Source organism: Schistocerca serialis, chromosome 3, assembly GCF_023864345.2.
Source record: "Schistocerca serialis cubense isolate TAMUIC-IGC-003099 chromosome 3, iqSchSeri2.2, whole genome shotgun sequence".
Classification (NCBI taxonomy): Eukaryota; Metazoa; Arthropoda; class Insecta; order Orthoptera; family Acrididae; genus Schistocerca; species Schistocerca serialis.
The window spans coordinates 592,411,374-592,423,501 of record NC_064640.1 but is presented as its reverse complement, the minus strand read 5'-3'; the positions used below and the strand labels follow the sequence as shown (position 1 = coordinate 592,423,501).

Genomic DNA, 12,128 nt, shown 5'->3' with positions numbered 1-12,128 from the left:
TGGCAACAGCCTCAAGCTGTGTGACCGAAGCCAACACTGCCTGAAGCTGGGAGCGAAGGGATGCCAACTCAGCTTGCATCCGAACACAGCAGTTGCAGTCCCTATCCATGCTAAAAACTGTTTTACAAAGAATGTCTGAACTAATCTACAGAGAGCGCAAACAAATCGACAAAATTTAAACGGTTATTAAAATACAAGATTGCCTAGTAAATGCAGTAATGCTGCTACTTGCGCACTGCTGACACTGCTCGGCGGCGGAAGGAGACTAAGCGAAATTACACTATTCAGGTACTAAAACGCGATGCTACACTCTCAAATACTATAATACGCCCGAAATTTATGAATTAAACAATGCAAGTACCAAAAACACGCAAAGAAATTAAGAATTAAACTATGTAACAAATGAGTGAGCCAGGAGTATACGACTTGCTGCTCAGCTGCTTATCCAACGGCGGCAGGGAGCACACATCCCTTGAGAAACAATGGGTTGATGCAGGTGATGTCGGTATACTGAAGAATACACACGCCAATGCTACAGCATCCATTAGATTACATCAGGAAGATGTGAATATCTGAGATAAAGAGGGTTCAGTGAACGACATTCTATAGCACAAAAATTATACTCTTTAGTCCTAGAGAAAGTTTCCGATTCTTAAACGGCAGAACTTGTATGTAAAACCTTTATTTTGCTTCTGACGACGTACTATTTCCCTATAGTGCAAGTAACCTCAAAAAACGAATGGAATAAATTGTAAGCAGACCTGGAATTCAATTACAATAAGACTAAAATAAATTATAACAAACAAGTCGGAAAGAAAATAATAAAATTAGTTATATATTTATGGAACAAGTTACGGAATTCTTGTATTTGGAGCAGATGATCAGTTGAAAAACAAATCAGCAGAAGAGTGAAAATGTCCTGGAGTTTCTTTAATAAACCTCACAAAATGATCAAAACTAAGTTTATGATGTGCCTGGAAAGAAATTTTATAGTTGGTTACAATGGGACATAAGAGAGCTATTCAGAAACTCAGGATCACTCAGCGCGTGGTGGACAGCAACATATCTGGAATTAATAGGAGCCGCGAGGGTAGCCGCGCGATCTCAGGCGTCTTGTCACTGTTCGCGCGGCTCCCACCGTCGGAGGTTCGAGTCCTCCTTCGGGCATGGGTGTGAGTGTCGTCCTTAGCGTAAGTTAGTTTAAGTTAGATTAAGTAATGTGTAAGCTTAGGGACCGATGACCTCAGCATTTTGATCCCATATGACCTTACCACAAATTTCCAATTAATAGGAGAGAAAGGATCGCAAACAAGTGGACGAAGAAACAGACTGGAATAAAAGATGTAATTATGGCCGTAATGAAAATGAAATGGAGCTTGGAAGTATATGTAGCCAAGACAATGTGTGGGTAATGTACAAAGGAAGTTCTTTGATGGATTCCAAGAAATAACAAAAGAGCAACACGATAACTAAATTGAAGGTGTGTAAATGTCAATAGGAAACACGGTGGCATAATATGGTTGCGTATATCTGAAGACTGTAATACGTGGACAGTGAAGAGAAAGGTATTATCCAGCAGTGGATGACAAACTGATAATAATGATTATTATGAAGAAGTTGATGATAAAATGACTTCTTGACACTATTTGCTTTTGAAGTCAGGCTTAAGGATTACTCGAACGACGTAACCACGTAACCAAAAGGGGTATTCCGGTGACTACGAGACACCGAGTTCTCTTCCCGCGGCGGGAGATGTCATCGAAATGACTTTCCGAGTCCCAGTTCGTTTCTCTCGAAGTTCCCTTCCTTCCACCCACTCAGACGCATTAAATCTGCGTTAGTTCCGTTTAGGGAGCACCGTGAACATTGGCGCGACGCCGTAAGCTATTTCGAAATACGTTTTACTGCTTGGCGTGTAATAGACCATTACCGCGCGGAAAAGGGTGCAACAAATGCCTACGGAGAGTAAGCTGTACATCTTCGAAGAGGCCGGTAGCCGGCCGGCATGTAAATGGGCACGCGTTTTGCACGCGATCGCGCCCTCCCCCGCCTCCACCCACGCCAAGACGAATGGCGGGCGGGCACGTTGCGAGCCGGCTGCCGGAGCCTCGGATACGTGTGCGTCGCTCGTTTATTCAGCGCCGCTGTGCTAACTAACGACCAGCCGCGACACTTCCGCAGATATTAACTACGACCACATGTGCTGAAGGCAGTTCCGCAACAAATTCATCACCGTTCGGCGTTAGGTCCCACGTTAATCGTATCTAAAAGACATGTAGGAAAATAGCCATACTCTCCCTTTAGATCGTACCAGCATCCTATGAAGTACCATGTGCGCCACTATTTTTAACGCCGGAAATGTTTATGGCGATGTTAACAGCGTACTCGGGTTAATGAATATATAATCGCAGATTTCAGCCCAAACGACAACGCCTAATGCTAGGAATTTCTCTTAATCATTCCGTCTGCGGAGTTTTATTTTATTACTACATAACTGCAGTCGTTGTTATTTGTTCGCATGATATTTTATTCCATTAGTTGGCCATCTGTCGGGTTTCATTTGTGCGTTTCCACCACTTGAAGTTCTAAACGCACTACACTTGTCATTGTCGATTGACGTACTGCGGTATCAGTTTCATACTTCGAAACGTTTAGAGCAAATTTAGACGTAGTGTTGTTCATTAAATTCTGCTGTACTTATTTCAGCATATCACAAAAAATGGTTTCATTTTGGTAACTTGTTACTCTTCCCATTAGCGAAACGCAGAAGAATTGATTACGATGTGAAAAGTCATCACTACATTTACATCGTGTTAAAATTCAAATGAAAACCACAAATACCATTTAATACTGCAGTAAGACTGTATATAATAACTTGCTGCAGTGTGGTTCTGAAGCGTAAACTCATGTTTGGATGAAAATGTAGAAAATAATATTCATTAAAAAAGATGAAAACTGTTTACGCACTTGACAAACAGATTAGTAAGAAAAGCCGCAGTATTACACACACTACTAAAGATGTCTGCAAATAAAGCGAAGCGCCTCTGGTCTACATAAGACTTTTTTTACATTCGTAAGAGACGGTATGCTATATTATCTGTAAAACTGCGAATACGGAAGGGAGACTAGAAAACCAAATACACAAATTGAATAATGGCGTTTTACAAAAACCTAGGAAACCGATTCCGGTAAAACAGTGTGGTATACAAACATTGTAATAGCAGTCTCTTATTTATTCCAGAGACGAGAAATTTTTTGCACAGTGAAAATACTTAGGTTATTTGTACTCTTAAATACTTTTTCGACGTTGTGCTTAGAACAACACGTACTAAAAATTTGCCGCTATTGCCGAAGTATTCATGATGAAACAGCAACATCAGAAGAGGTAATCCAATTCAAGATTTACATATCATAGACCGAAGGTAGGAAGAATTTATTTTCAAGTTATCAGAAATATTATAAATCACCTTTTGAAGGAGGATTAATCCCCGACGAAGGAATGAATTATCCTACACCTGTTAACTTTAAATGAGAAATGAGGGACGAAAAACCACTGTGTTAAACTTAATACAGTGTGAAATTAATGTTGTAACATGAACGACGAAAAATATACCAAAATCAAAACTGGATCTAATTCATTTGTAGATTGTAGCAGGACACTCGTAGGGAACGTTGAGTTTTATTATTTTTAAGTTCGGGTCTCTTGAGTAATGACTGTAAACGCGGCGTCTAGAAGTTAACTCTTGTTCAGTTCAGGCTCCTTATCTTTCAGTAGGCTAGGTTACATACAGGAGGCAGTTACTGTACTCTATTTCTATACTGTAATATGATAAAGAGGGGCATTGATGTTTCCACTTCCTTCCTGTGGGGAAAACACCGGATGGGGTCCATCATGTGCACTAATTACAATTGTAAAACCTACAATGAATGTCACGGAGTAATTTATGAAGGAAATCCTACAACTGAAAAGATGCAGTTTTTGTTCTTAGGGTGTGTCGTGTGAAAGTCTGAGGCTCGAGAAAGGCGAACGTGGAGGATAACGTATAGGAATGTTATTTGTGAATATTGCAAATTTTGATATATTTTGTGTCTTTGTCTATTCGTCTCAAAACAAGTTTCCAGAATGCGATTTGCGCCCAAGACACGCGCAGTCACACTCGTTGTTGCTGCGTTTCAGTAGCTGATAATAATTGCTGTTCAGAATCCGAGGACTACAAATTACTCTACACACATCAGTCTAATTACGGCGTTCCATATTGCTTTTAGCAAAGACCTTTCATGATTCAGTTAACTTTTGCTGATTTTTACTTACTGTTTGTAATAAATATGTTGTTTTCAGAAAGTAATAAAACAGAAAAGAAGTAAAGCAAAAACTATTTTTTTTCAAACATGCTTCAATGGCCTGAATCATTTCTTACGTTACTTTGAATTAGCTTCCGCAACACTAGTTGTTTTCTCTTCAAGGAATTACACGGATATGACATTCCATGAAACTGTAGCATCACGTGTACTACGATGTTCGGCATCAGTAATATTTCCTATCGCTGCGCAAGTACACGACTTTCATCGCATGTACGAAGTAGAGCGCAATACCTAGAGAGAGAGAGAGAGAGAGAGAGAGAGAGAGAGAGAGAGAGATCTGCGCTATTGCTGTTGCTGCCGTGCAAAAGTAGGGACTCGTTACAGGAAAACGCGTATTATGTTTTATTCGGTACTTTGGTACATTGAATGTATAACGTAAAAAATTGTGACGATGTGTTTCAATGTTAACAATGAAGGGATTAGTACGAATAGAGGCTAGTTGAGAAGTTCAGAGTATAGCTTATGTTGCAAATTAGTATTGCTTTTCCAGAATATGCGTAAACTGCTGTAGATGAAGCATTACTCAGCGTGTTTCATGCGATGGAGATCGTGCATATTGGACGTAATGTCATGCTGCTCTTCTTGCCGTAGCACTCACGATATCTGGGCGAATACTTTGATCACTCTGTCAGGAGTCGTGATCAATAACATGCTGGCAGCCTCTCGTTCATTACTTCTGCCACAATTTTGCCTCCTTGTGGCGTACGTTGAACCGACGTTCTTTTTGCTGAGACCAATAAATTGCAATAATTTCGAATCTTGCTGCCACTTTATAGTGTTTGATATCATAGTATTTTCTGAAGACCTTGTTTGTAACGTATATTTATATTACGAAACAGGTTTTTGCTGTTCGTAACTAAAACTTCGATAGAACCCGTAGTAAAGCATAGTAGGAGCATGTCTTTTTAGAACGCCATATCGATGATTGATAAGATCTCTTTTATTGCCCATTCGCTGTCGGAGTGTGCGAATGATTCGCGTTTCGGAAATGCGCTGAGTTTACAATTCAGTAGCACAAGGAAAGACGAATCTGAAACTTGAAGAATAGATGATAGTTGCCACTGATGATGGTGTAGCTAATTGCACAGCGTATATTCCTCATTTCTCGATTTAACAGATGAAATGAATTTAAGCATGCTAAAATAAACAGCTGTCTGAGGACATAATTATGTTTCTCATTGTCAGTTGTTATCGCTGTAAATTGCACACCGCATCAGACTTCACAGCGTTTCCTGTGAAGACAAAATTACGTTCCACTTTGCGGCCACCACAGACAACGGCATCCAGGGCCATTGTCTGAAGCCGGTACGGAAGTTAACATTGTGAAGAGATCTACATAAATGTTGCCATTGAAATGATCCTTCGTGCGTTTTCCAGGTCTTTCAAAATTACAGTACTCATATGTGAGCACTGCTGCTTTTAGTTTATAGCCGAACTTGAGAAGTACCGTACAGAAAATGCCGTAGTCATTATATCATGAAATTCGTTAATGTTTCTTAGTTTCAGGTCAATATAATTGTATTTGCTCACGCTTTAAATTGTATTCGGACAACTACATACATATAAAAATCATCTTGTAATTAGCAGATGTGTTGCGCCTTGTGTAGACTGTTCGATGCTGTATTCGTAAACTGGAGAACTGATACATGGTACCGAGTCCAATTAAGTATATTGATTTTTAAATTAAGTTGAGGGCGTTCCATTCGGAAGGAAGCAACCTGTTCTTCGCCATCTTTTTCGTCGTTTGTTGTCGTTTCGCATGTCTGTGTGCGCTTTGGGATGAATATTCCCTGTAATAGTGTTCCCATGCTTTATCACCTCGTTGCTTCGCAGGACAGCTTGCGCGCACGCAGTGGAAAAGTCGGCTCACATTTGACCAAGTAGTACTTGGAGAAGAAGGCTTAAGCCCGCGTAGCTGGATTAGGCAAAAAGCTGCGGCGCCAGCGCGTGAAATCTGTTTGTTTTGCTGGGTGCTGATGTTTGCCAAGGCTGCTTATACACCGTGCAACACAATAAACAAGCAGTGCTTGCGCCTGTCTTACGACTCTACGCAGCTGCCTCTCAGCCGAATATCGTGTCTTCTTGTTTAAGTGCGCACCAAATAGTTACACTGAGTCGTCCGCCAATCGACTTTTCGTACGGTGTTAAAGATGTTTGTTGAATATCAGCAAAGTGTTGTCTTAGATACGAAGAGTGGTATTAATTGAATAGTACGAGAGCAGTGCAAGTGCCTTTGGTGCCTCGTTTACAAGTAAGCATCGTGAGAATTCATAAACGGACACACTGGGGTTTTTGTAGCTTACTGTTTTATAGCGACAGGTGCTTGCTTTGCTATAAAGAACCATCCTGTGGTTTGGGGGAAAGGACGGAAAACCTATCTCTAGTGCTCCGAGGTGACATATAAATTCCACTTCTCCCAGGTAACTCTGGTGGTGCGTATAGGAATATGAGGAGCTATTCGAGTACTCAGTGCAGTAGGAAACTAGGAAACATCCAAAAAATGTGTTACGTAAGTATGTATGTGAAAGACGCACTGGGCTTCTGTACGTGTTAATCTTCCAATAAATATGCTTATTCTCCCAAACACACACGTCAGCTGGGCGAGCTACAGCCCCGTGTTGTCTTTTAAACAATCAACATATTTCTTCAAAGCTTTGAACGAAACACAGAGCCTTCCTTCACTCTTCAGTTTTGAAAAAGTAAACAAAAATTATGAAAATTTTCGTTACAATGTAATATGTTTTAAGTAAATGCATGATTAGTTTCAAATGCTACACTGAAGAAAATATTACCCTGTACCACATAACACAAGCGTCCAGCTATGTCACTGTATGTGGACATCATGCATAGTTTTTGTGCATATTAAGTGGAAATGTTACGTCAGTCTCACCTGTGTCAACAGTACCAAAGAAACCTATACAGTGATAAAGGACCTTACTAGATATGGTACAACAGAACTGAAACACGTTTGGAGAAAATAAAGAGAAAAGAAGTAGCAAGGCATATTAAGGCTTCTCGTGCTATCTGATGAGTATGTCGTCACACACTCTGCACACACTCGTACACTTCAAGAATGGCGAGCAGCACGATGCGTTACATTTTCAAAGAAACCATCCTGGTTACCTTAATCGGCTTAGGGAAAACACTTAAACGTTCATTCTTGGCGGCTGGGCGGAATATGAAACAAACTCCACTCAAATGCGCCAGAGCCTCATAAGCTGCCTCGCCCCGTGTAGTGAGAAATGAACTGCTTTTTCCTCAGTGTGCTTACTACAAATAATTTCTTTTGTGTGCTTAGACTGGACCCATAGACTTTGGGGAAACACATAAGAAATGCTTTCGAACTCGTTCCGGAAATCTACTGTGCTCTACAGTCTGTATCATGCATACATGGCACGCTGTAGCAACTTAAGCACTAAACATAATCATAAGCAACTGTACGGATAACGCTTTCTATGTGATTTAACAGTCCTTAGGCATGGCTTAAGAACGAACTCTTCCGAATGTTCCCGTAGGTGACACATCTTGATATCGCTTTTATAAGATTTTTAAAATTTTTCTGTATTTGTTAAATGTGAAGCATCTGTATATTCCCAGTAATACCTTTGAACCAATTCATAGCGTTATAACTAAAATAGGAACCATAAGTGTGTTCGAAAGTTATGAGAAGTGTAAAATATATGTACATGAGCGAAGATAAACTTGTTTTCCAACATCGCTAATAACAAACTTTTTTCTCGATAACCGGTTACGGTAATCAAAGTGTGACTATATGCTAAACAATTGTCTTATTGAGTATCAGGTATAGTATACAAGAAAAACAAAACAGTAAAACAACATACCTGGACAGACAGATTATTGCGTATGTCTTAAAACAGCAGTTAAATTATTGTTTCTCATGAATGGGCAAGTACGTAACAGGCTTAAAGACCCATGCATCGACATATCAAAAGTAAAACAACTGTATACACTGTTAATCACCACATACATCTGTCTTATGTCACTCACAACAGATCACTTCATTGCAGCCAGGGCGCCGCTAAACTGGCAGTTGGTGACCAGGAAGGCTAGGCATTGACAATTGGACCGATAGGTAACATGTATTTCTTACTTAAAATCATTTATGTGATTACATACAGCGAGCTAACTAAAACGTGGACGAAAATAAATCTAATAGCGTGTTTATAAAATTGCCAATTAGTAATTAAGGCAGACTCTAAAAAAATTATTCATACAACGTTAATTACACCATGTTCCTACGCCGAAGCAGAATTTATGTTTGGTACAGTTACCACAAACTAATTGACTATAGATTACTTAACAATTGACAAAAACCATAGACACACTTACAAGGTCATTAAAATACTTTGAAAATTTTTTAAAAGTTTTAGAAATCGTAAAAATGCAGGGGTAGGAATTACAATCTGGGTTCCTTCAGTATTATTAAAGTGGCGGTGTAAATTGTGGTTACATGCAAAGCAACGACATTGTACTCAAATTATAACATAGTAAAAATATTTATTATAAAGTGTGGAAATATGATTATCAGTTGGGCTTACACAAGGTCATTTGAGCAATCTGGGCTTCTATCACGTCATTTAAGCAGCCGTGTAAACTAGGGCTATGTCCAAAGTAACAACAGTGTGCTCAGATTGTAGCATAATAAAAATCAAAACTAAAAAAATTAAAACATTATTATAAAGATGCGGAGAAACAGTTATCAGCAGGGCTTACACATGCCTTTTGAGTAACCATCCATGCTGCAGAAAAATCTGAGTGATAACCACATGAGACAAAAAGGAATAATTACAGCAATGGTGGAAACAATAGTTCAGCGTGGTAGCATTAGATCGACGGTGTGATCACCTGCTTCCGAGATACAGTCTATCCATACACTAGTCACATTATAGCGTGATTGCTAATAACGTGGAAGAGCTCTCAACTCGTGTTTTAAAAATTATTGCCAAATAATTATTATTTACAGAAGCTACAAAAATTATTCTTGTAGCGCTCATTGCGTAATGTACGTATATGAGGCTGGATTAATATTTGATGCAGTTATTGTAACTGATATATAATAATACACATTTGGTAATTAATAAAACGCACAGACACCGTTATAGGGCCATTAAACATAAACAAAAAATTTTAAACAAATTTCTTATACACTCCGAAAATTGCTGACATAATGTTACAAATCGGACAGCCACGAAGTCTTTTGAGTAACTATGTACGCTGCGGTTATAGTCTGAGAGAATCCTATGTAATCACATAATAAAATGAAAAATAAATGTTTACATAGTTTCCTTTTTAAAAACGGAGGAAGTATAGTTACAAGTGGGGCTTACATAAAGTCATTTAGGTACAAGTCTACGCTGTGATCAGGTTCTTGTCGGGTCTTCAGCCGGCCCAAACTGTCATATTTCCGCTGTCTACCTGTCCGCCATCAACAGTTATCGGCGAGAGTCCCTTAGCTTTCCTCACCTATGGCGGCCCCGTCGACTGCGGAAATATTGTGTGCAGATGACAGTTCGACCCTGCTGAAGACATGTCAAGAATCTGATCTGTTAATACGCCGGGAAAGTCTACATAGTTACAATCTACGCTGTGATTACATGTAAGTGAACACCACGTGAAAAGAAACTACTGAAACAGTGGTAGCGCACTTGATTCAACGTGGCGGCAGGAGACAGGGGATGTCATGGCCAACCTCAGCGTCACGATCTGTGCTTACCAAGTGTTCTCTTGGGTCTGCTGCTTAAAAGTAGAATATCCAAAAGAGTGAAAGATGGATTAAGTCAGTGAGTAGTGTACTTCCGACGCCAAACAAAAGCACCACAGCGGAAGGGTGGAAAAAATCGAAATACACAATAACACGTGTGCATTTCGTTTAGGTTTTTATTACTGCTTCCTTTTCAATACCTCTTATACGCGGTATGGCGCCACTCTGAAGTCAATCCACGAAAGGAGTGCTGGAAAATCAACTAGTATTTCGCCCGTGCATGCTTTTCCAACTAAACTAACTGCGAGATGTTTTTGGTCTGATGTTTTTGAAAGACAACACGTCTTTAAATAGGAAGGAGCAAGCATTTCATGAACGAGCCGTCACAGGGAGACTTTGCTTACTGAAAATACAAGGCTGGCATCCTCGTCTAAGCATTACTTTTTCTTTTACAGATCTTGTATGAATGAACGAACGTCATTAACGTTCTTTGTGAATGTGACTAACTTCTTTTTTCTCCACTAACAGGCCTGAAAATACTTTCCACGCTGGCCAATCAGCAATCAGCCTTCTTAGAGAAATACTCCCGTGTTGCCATTGGCTCGAACACAAGCATCCCGCTCTCTTTCACTAACAGCCGAGTGTGTGACACTCCTCACTCTACAGCCATTACTAATATATTTGAGAAGTGTAGTGACCGGCTGGAAACGGTAGATTTAAAATAGTGCACCTTGTTGGCAGGGATCCAGGAGGTGTCGGCCGGCGCGGACCAGGGCAAGCTGCGACAACGTCGGGGAGCAGCGTGTGCCGTGGTCCTCCTGCATGTTAACCAACAAACTACGCTGTGATATTAATTTTATTATCTATTCTTGAAATCTAATTGCCAAATGTAGCTCGAAGAGACTTCCTTTTTTTACATTTTCCTCTGCAACGTTACTAGTGTGTGATTATTGTGTATTATTATTTGTAAATACGTAAAGTGAACGTGTGATTGCTGTATAAATAGCGCTACGATATTGCTAATTGTTTGTCGGTTGTTTCCTTCATATTTCAGCCGAATTCTTGCATTCTCTCTTTAAAGAATAAATTTCGCAATTACTAAGCAGTATTATATGTATGATGTGCTGACTGAGTCATGACTTGTCGCTGTAGTGAATGTACTTTTGCATTCTTAAGCGTTTGAGTGTTTTCTACCGACTGAATATTACCTGTATTTGTTTTCATTGTCAATAAATGTGTATGCCTGTCTTTTATTTAATAATATTATATCTCTATTTTAGCTATCTGAAGCAGTTGTTACTCCCACGATCTTTTAACCGTAATATGCGATCACTCTGATTTTTATTGAGCATCAGTTCCATTAATTTCTGTTATGGTGGCAAAGCTCTCGTTCTTGCTATCACACACGTGGCTTACAATCCAAAACCTAAACACGAAAAGAAAAAGGTATACGAGATGAACATTGATGTCTTTCATTGTTTCACTGTAACGTCAACATGCCCCGTTCGTTAAAAGGTACTATGTCCATCAGTACCTCTGGTTCTACGAATACTTTTAACTAGGAAAAAAAGCAGAGAATATACACAGTTTATTTTTTGGCTTCAGCAAATTACCAGTGATTATTTAGGTAGTAATAGATGGTCTTGACTAAAAACAGTACATTTTAGAAGTCAGTATTTCGGGATTCTCCGGCAAAGGCTTAAAATGATATTGCTACGATTCTGTGGCAGAGGGCACAGTAATATCTTTAACACTCGAGCAGGCTGGCTAATAATAATCTCTCAATTAACCTAGACACTCCCAGCAATCCATAAACAACTTAAGATAACGAGATAAGGTTTTGCACATATGACAGCGCGCCAAGAAGTATCTTATGTGCTCAGTGCTCTTAATTGCACTGTTTATAGAAATATTCAAATAAATATAATATTAAGTGCTACTGTGTACATTTTTCACATACTTCTAGAGCCATTTAAAAGAGCCTTTTTGGATGTACAGTGAAACGTTTTTTAAGCAAAAGCGAATATGGTGCCAAATATGAAGT

The 12,128-nt window shown here is 39.4% G+C and overlaps 1 protein-coding gene across 1 annotated transcript in view; it reads left to right on the top strand.

The window, feature by feature from the left end:
- LOC126471029 (toll-like receptor 7) overlaps positions 1-11,322 on the top strand; it is an 84,500-nt gene extending 73,178 nt beyond the window's left edge. Inside the window, exon 3 of the mRNA XM_050099094.1 lies at positions 10,826-11,322. The gene's annotated coding sequence lies outside the window, so the exon portion shown is untranslated. The remainder of the gene's footprint in view (positions 1-10,825) is intronic.
- Positions 11,323-12,128: the final 806 nt, after the last annotated feature.